This window comes from Canis lupus, chromosome 17, assembly GCF_011100685.1.
Source record: "Canis lupus familiaris isolate Mischka breed German Shepherd chromosome 17, alternate assembly UU_Cfam_GSD_1.0, whole genome shotgun sequence".
NCBI classification, from domain to species: domain Eukaryota; kingdom Metazoa; phylum Chordata; class Mammalia; order Carnivora; family Canidae; genus Canis; species Canis lupus.
The window spans coordinates 32,068,037-32,075,606 of record NC_049238.1 but is presented as its reverse complement, the minus strand read 5'-3'; positions in this window follow the sequence as shown (position 1 = coordinate 32,075,606).

The window sequence follows — 7,570 nt, the reverse complement described above, 5'->3', positions numbered from 1 at the left end:
CAACTAAGATAGATTCCATCCCCTAACCACACCATCCAAAATGACTTCTAATTTCTTCATTTCCCTTGCCAAATCTCATGCTCTATATTACCACCATATGATCATTCATTTGTTGATTTTTTTGGGGTCAAGCTATAATATCCCTGAGCCCCTCTTAACAATTTATGCAAGGGAGAAAAAAGTTAAGTCTGAAATTATTTTACTCTTGATCTTTTCACTCCAGTATTCTCTATCCCTCAACCATGGCCTGTATGTCTATTAAGAGTCTAAAAAAGAGAGAATCTCATCAGTGCAGCCAAGGTTAGAGATTCATTCTTGGTGCAATCAACTGGGGTGATTAGATACAGCCATGTCATACAAACATGACCTACCATTGCGAGCATTGGCTGGACAGGTACCCCCAAAACATGTCTGAGCAGTGTTCAAGGCCCATGAAGTACAGTAAGATAATTAAGCTCTGAGAAAAAGCTAGAAAACTTCTGCTTATTCAAGACCAACTCAGCATCTCCTCCTTCTCCATCTCCTCTTCCATAAGGTATCCTTTACCCCCATGAAATCATTTCCTAAGCAGCAATGACCACTTCCTCCTTTTGGAGAGTGCACACATTAAAGCATAGATCTCACTGCACTGTGATTTTTTTGTGCATAAGTCCATCTCCCCTAGAGGTTACAAGCACTTCATACAGTGCTAGTGCATACTCAACAATAGATGCTCAATAATTCTTTAATAAATGGATTAATATGTGAGCAAACTGATTAATTGGAGATTATCTGGTGACTACGATATTTTCAACAAAGGAGAGTAAGAATCATATTGTGCAAAGTCAGGTCAGTTGTTAGTGATATTGAGATATGGTCATGATGTAGAAAGAAATAATCTATGTACCCCACTGACTGGCACACAGTAAACCTTCAGTAATTGGCAATTGTCCATTATAATGATGACAATTCCAGTACTTACTGATGAGCTACTTAAAACATTTTTCACTTATAATTAAAAGATAAAAATTATCCAATCATCTTTATCTTCTATCTATCTTTAAAGGTCATTTTTTTTTTAAAAGACCATTTTATCCTGGTTCCATGGGAGGATAATGAAGTTAAAATATCTGCATTTCAGAGAATGCCTTAAGCTAAACTGAAATTAAAAATAAAAAAATAATTCCATTTTTGTCCCAAACATCTTGAAGCTCTTTTGGTCCTTAGCAAGGAAGGGCAATCCAGTTTTTATCATTTACTTTGCTTGAATACAGCTGCTTCCTTTTGCTGAAGCAGATGGAATTTAACTCATTTCCAAAGTTTTGCTTCAGAATTTGGCTTTTCCCCCTTTTTCCAGGCCTGGTATAAATAAGGACATGGGCTAAGAGAATGAAAATATAAACCAAAAGCAACTATCTAAGGAGTTCTAAAGCGTGTTTTCATTATAAGTATTGCTGAAACTCCAGTCCATCACCAATTTTCCAGGAACATTTAGGTGTTGGATGGGAGACCAATTACAGATAGAATGCAGAGAGCAACCAGTGTCAAAATACAGCTTTGGAAAAACAAAGTTCTGTAAAAATGTATGTTTCTCAGAATAGCAACCTTAACAACTTGGGTAATGGGAATGAAGCCTGTTGAAGTATCACCCCGTGTCCAATAATCTTGGAAATAGGCCAAATGTACTGCTTAATGACAAGTGGATTTTGTTAGACCAGACCTCAGTCACTGACTTTACGAATTAGGAATGTTTCCGAGAGTACTGAGAGATGTTTGATAAAAAGGTAGTTGCTTTCCACATACTAACAATAATGATGGTGATTCCATAATTATTAATAACATGTACTATCAATATTTTATTTGATAGCTTAATAGTTACAGAAAATTGAGTTTGAATCTCAACTCTACCACTTACTAGCTATGTGACCTAGAAGTTACTTAATTTCTTTGTGCCTCAGTTTCTCAATCTATAGTGTGAATAATATTTACCCCATAAAACTATGTGAGGATTAAACCAATAGTGCATCATAGAGAATGAATGCTCTATAAATATTAGCTCAATTGTTATTGAAGTCCTATGTATCTCAGGTTGGTTTGACACTGGAGTCTCTGTTCTTAATCATTGTTCTAGCATCCATCCTGGATGATGGATGGTAGGTGGCGTGAGTGAGGATGGACAGTTAGATGAAAGATGGATGAGCTAAGCACCAGTAGACTCAAGACTTGTAATAGTTCACTTTGTGACTCATATAAATTCAGAAAAAGACTTATAAACCATGATCTCTTTAGAGGGGATGGAATCCTGGAACAAATCATTGTGTATTCCATATTTCTCCAGACTCTAATATTTTCAAACAGGAAAATTCTCACAAAAATTTATTTAACAAAGTTTTGTTGAATTATGAGCAAATGAACCAAACATAAATCTTGGGTAGTGAAAAGAGAAGTCTGCAAAAAATAAAGGACAAGATATTGCATATAGCAGAGGGCAAAGTGGCAGAGGTTGAGGTGGTGGGAGGTGGGAAGATGAGGCTTACAAATGGAGTAGAAGGCACCTTGATGAGCCTTCTTCTCTTCTGTCCTCTGGACAGAAGCTGAATGAACATCTGTTTAAAATCAAGTTCTCTGGGAAGCCAACTCTGAGACAGAATCTAATGTGCAAAAAATTTCTTAAAATGTCCCCTCAGGATCAATTCTGGTGGAAGTTGAGCTGTGAAACAAGGCCCACCATCTAAGCTGACCCCATAGGGTGCTCTGGAGCTAAATGGCCCATCAGACTGGCCTATAACTGGATGAATTGGCCTTTGTATTCCCTGGCTAGAGTCGCCAAATGTAAGTGGCACACAGGAGAGGCAATTTTCTGCAGGAGAGGCAATCCTCTGAAGGGTCACAGAACTCAAGATTCTATGCTGATGGCATTCCTAATGGCTGGGGCAACAATCCTTTTTAGAAGGATGATTTGGGTAACAGAACTGGCTGTCTCTCACAGCCCCAGATTAGTGTTTCCCTACCTGCAGTCAAACAATCACCTGTTCACTATCACCCAAAAGAGCAAATTCCTGGGTCCCAACTCCCAACCTAATGAATCAGTCTCTAGGGGTAAGGCCTGAGCACACATTTTCATAAGCTCCATGGGCAATTTTGGTCCACAGTGAAGATTAAGAACAGCTATACAATGGGAAAAAGAAAAACTTGCTGCCAAGCCAAGTAAGAACTTAAAGAAAATTTCCAAATTTGGCTAATTCCACAATGTTCAATGTAACTTACAAAGTAAATTCTTGCCTAAAAATAAATTTTCCCCTCAGCAGCTCCTGTAGGCAAATACTCCTCTGTAAGTATGGATGCATTATCTGTAGTTGGCCATCCATTCCATATGTCTGTCCACAGGCACTTGCAGGGACATGGGGCTTCCAATACATCAGCACGAGCCTGGCAGGCCTGGTGCTGCAAAGGCTGATTCATTGTGCCAACAAGGTCCACAGGTTCATTTATACCTGTCTTCAGTAGAACCTTTGTTGCTTCTGAAAAGCCTATATATTAGTGGTATAACCCAGCCAAATCACTGCCTGGTATAAGGAAGCTTTGGGAAGTCACTGAATAAGCACCCCCCCCCCCCCCAAACCCTCCAAGCACCAAAACATTCAGAAGACAATTTCATCTGAAACCCATCCTCTGGGTCACTGCCATGCTTACCCATCTCTTTCAGCCTTCCTTCTGATAAAGTCTGAGGCTAGCAACGACACACCAACCTAAAGTCCTTAAACCTAAACCAGAAATTTAGTGAGCGAGGCAAAATTAGATCTATGGAAAACAGCAATGTTTTCTTTCTGAGAAAGTAAGTATTTGTCCTATACATATGAGACTTAAAGTTCACATGTTTTGACTGTTGGAATTCACTTAAGGAATATTTTTTTTAAAGGCAGGAAAAGTAGGAAGATGTTCATCACAAGTTTACCTGTAGCAGTGACAAAAATGAAAAAAGCTAAATAGGCTACAAAATGAATAACTGAATATACATTATGCCGTTGTTAAAATGTTTATGGATAGTTTTAGATAATATTAAATGAAAGCACTTCCTTTTGTTAAGTGAGAAGTGCAGGATACATTGTTGCTTAAGCAAAAAAGAATTCAGATGTTAGAAACGCTTAGAAAAGAAGACAAATTTACCAAAAATATTAATAGGTAGAGGTCTGGAAATGCATAATTTCTTCTTTGAGAATTTACACTCTAAGTTTATAATTTTAAAGAAATAGATAAAGGTTAATAAATGCTTGGGCTTGTCTCATTCTTTACATTATCTACATTAAAATGCAGATTCCTATATAGGACAATAGTATTTGCTTCGTAGAGCTAGCCTGTTTACATACAGAGATTATTATAGAGGTGATAATCTGTTAATTGGTATAACCAATCCATAGACTTGGGAAATGTTTTTTCATCTATGTTTTCTGCAGTTTCATTTGTTGATAATCCCCAAAGGAACTAGCCCTTCCCTGGTGATACAATCACAGCCACAAGCACGTGCCTCTGGAAAGCAGCTTACCACTGCCTGCTCCTATACATGTGATGTCTACAGATTGCTTTGTTTTATGATCTGGCTGTCTCTACAGGATTCTCAGGTATTATTTCTGGCCATTCTCTAAGGATTAATCTTCTCTGCTTATTCTTTCATGGAGAGAAATAACAATAGGCTTGATTACAAATTCATTAACATAAACATTATGAACAGAATTAAAAGGATAAAAGTTTTAAAAGCAAATAAGCTAGGGAAATGTGCAACAAATATAATAAGGTAGTATCCTTTTATTAAAGGACTCACCAGAATGTTTTTTTTTATACAAGAAGATTTGCCCTATAGAAGCTGGGTTTTTTTGTTGTTTGTTTTGTTTTTGCCTTTTCACTCTTTATTCTAGTTCCTGAGGCTAGTAAGAGATAAAAAGAACATTACACTAAAATATTTCTACAAAAAGAAAAATGGTTCATATAAAATAGCTAATAGAAATATATTAAGTAAACAAGTTAACACTTAAAAATGAGAAGTGATTTTTACATATTCAATGCTGGCAGGTATACAGTGAAACAGACTCTGGTACACTAATGATGGGAGTAGATATTGATACAGCCCTTTTCAAGGTCTGCAAAGCAATATGGATCAACAGCTTTTAAAGTATTTATACTCTTATAGTCCTTTACTAAGAATCTAATCTAAGAAGACAAACAGAAAGTGTTCTGTTTATTTATTGCTGTGTAATAAACCTTTCAAAACTTAACTGCTTAAAACAATAGTAACCCATATTTAGCTCACAAATGTGTGATTCTGCTGGGAAGGCTCATCTCTGCTTCGTGCAGCATAAGCTGAGGCACCTGAAGCAGGAAGAGCCACTTCCAAAGCTAATAAACTGGAGCCAGCTGGGAGCTGGGAGCTGGGATGGGCTTAGTTCTGAAGTCCTCAGTTCCCCGCAGTCCCAGTGTGGACTTCTGCATATGGACTACTCCACAGGCTGCGTGGGCTTCTTCATAGCATGGAGTCTGGAGGCCAAAGACAGGAAGTGGGTTATGCTAGTGTCTTAAAGCATAGACCCTGAAACTGACCCAAGTCCCTTTAACCCAAGATTTAAAGGGAGGGACCTAGAACCTATCTCTAGATAGGAGAATTATCAAAGAATATAAAGGCCATGGTTTTAAACTTCCACAGAAACATTAATACAAATGTACATTCCAAGATATTTATTGAGGTATTATACACATGTCAATCAGTAAAAATACAAAAACTGAATATTCATTATTAGGGGAGTAGTTACAGTACATCTGAGAAATGGAACATTAGATCATTAAAAATTATGTTTATAAAGAGTTTCAAATATCAAGTGAAATGTTATATAAAAAACTATGGACAAAACCAGCAGACAATTGTGTGAAAAGGACAATCATATATCTACAAATCACTGATTTTTTTTTTTTTTGCTGTATTTTTTCTGGTATTTCCCTAACATCCCATAGTAAGTATTTTGTTATAAAAGATAAATATTTGATTTAATGCATTGGGGAGAAGCCCACAGACTACAATATCAATTTTAACATGGTTCAGCCAGCCAGTCCTGGGACCTAGACTACAGCAGCTTAAAATCTGCCCTTATCCCTACCTATAATGGGTACCCTGCTCTGTAACTGCTCTGAGCTTTAAACTTTCTTGGATTTCTGCCTTCCAGGTGACCTGTGTAATTTACTTCCTGACTTTACTGACCTCAGTGTCTCAAATATGCACCAGCTTGGCTTTGTTTGGCTGGAATCATATGTCAAGTGATAGCTGTGCACTGTTCTTCCTCCCTTAGCAATTACTGGCCATGATATCCAAATGCAGGACTGACCCTTGGTGTGCCAGAAGGAACTGGGCCTGTCTACCCCATTTCCTTTTCTCTTTCCATATCTCAGCTAACTCCATTCCCACCACCTGAAAACATGCTAACTGTATCATCTTCCCCCATTGATAGCCTGAGCAATACTCAAATAAAATGATAAAATTATCCCAGAGAATTCACCTGATCTCTTTTCCCTCTGAATGTCTACAGCTCCTCATTTCCACCATAACTATGGCAGTTAGTACGTTCACCTACGAAGAGCCATTCCTCTCCTTGATAACTCAAGTTAGATGTGGCATCCCTAACATCCCCCAAAACCTAACTCCCCACCATGGCTATCCCTATACCCTTTCTGTCTGCTCCTATACGAATCCACACTGACCCTTTTCATTGTATGTATTTGTAGAATTACCTAGTAATTGTTCATCATCCCTAGCAAATTATTAACTCCCTAAGGACAGGAATTGTCCTGACCATCATATTTGCAATAGACACCAGCTTCCCCCAAAGCCTTTGCCATGACTCACAATACAGATTGGAAAGTCTAATGCTGGTGTTGCCAGCCTTCCTTTTATCTAGGAGTTATGGCCGATGAGACATACAACACTGCCATGAGGACTTCTATTAATACTCTTCAGTGACCTAGCCCTTTTCCTTTCCCTATTATTTCTATCTTATGTGTCATCCTAACAGCTGGAAGACAGCAGAAATCTTGCAACCACAGGGAAAAGCCAAAAAATTTCAGGCTTAACTTGAATTGAGCCTCTAACACAATAGTTGCTACCTGTGGGTATCCCATTACCTGAGAATAATAAAGTTCCACCTGTTTAAACCAGCAAAGTATGGCTCTGGGCCAAATGAGACCCATGTCTTGTTTTTGTAAAGAAAGCTATATTGAAATATAGCCATTCCCCTTCACTTACATATTGCCTCTGGCTGCTCTTATAATGGCTGTGTAGTTGCAATAAAGACCTTATGGAAAAGCCTAAAATAGTTACTAACTGATCCATTACAGAAAAAGTTTACTGACTCTGGTTTAGGTACCTGTTGGTTGGGTTTCCTATTAATTACAGCTAAGTGATTAAGTTAATATCCCTGTACCTAACACATAGTGTATCCCACAGAAAATGATGAATGATTGTCTGATGAACAAATGGGACAATGATTTGAGATCAGTAATTATTTCTCCATTTAAAAAGGTATATATAGATTTTTGTCTAGATATGGATATA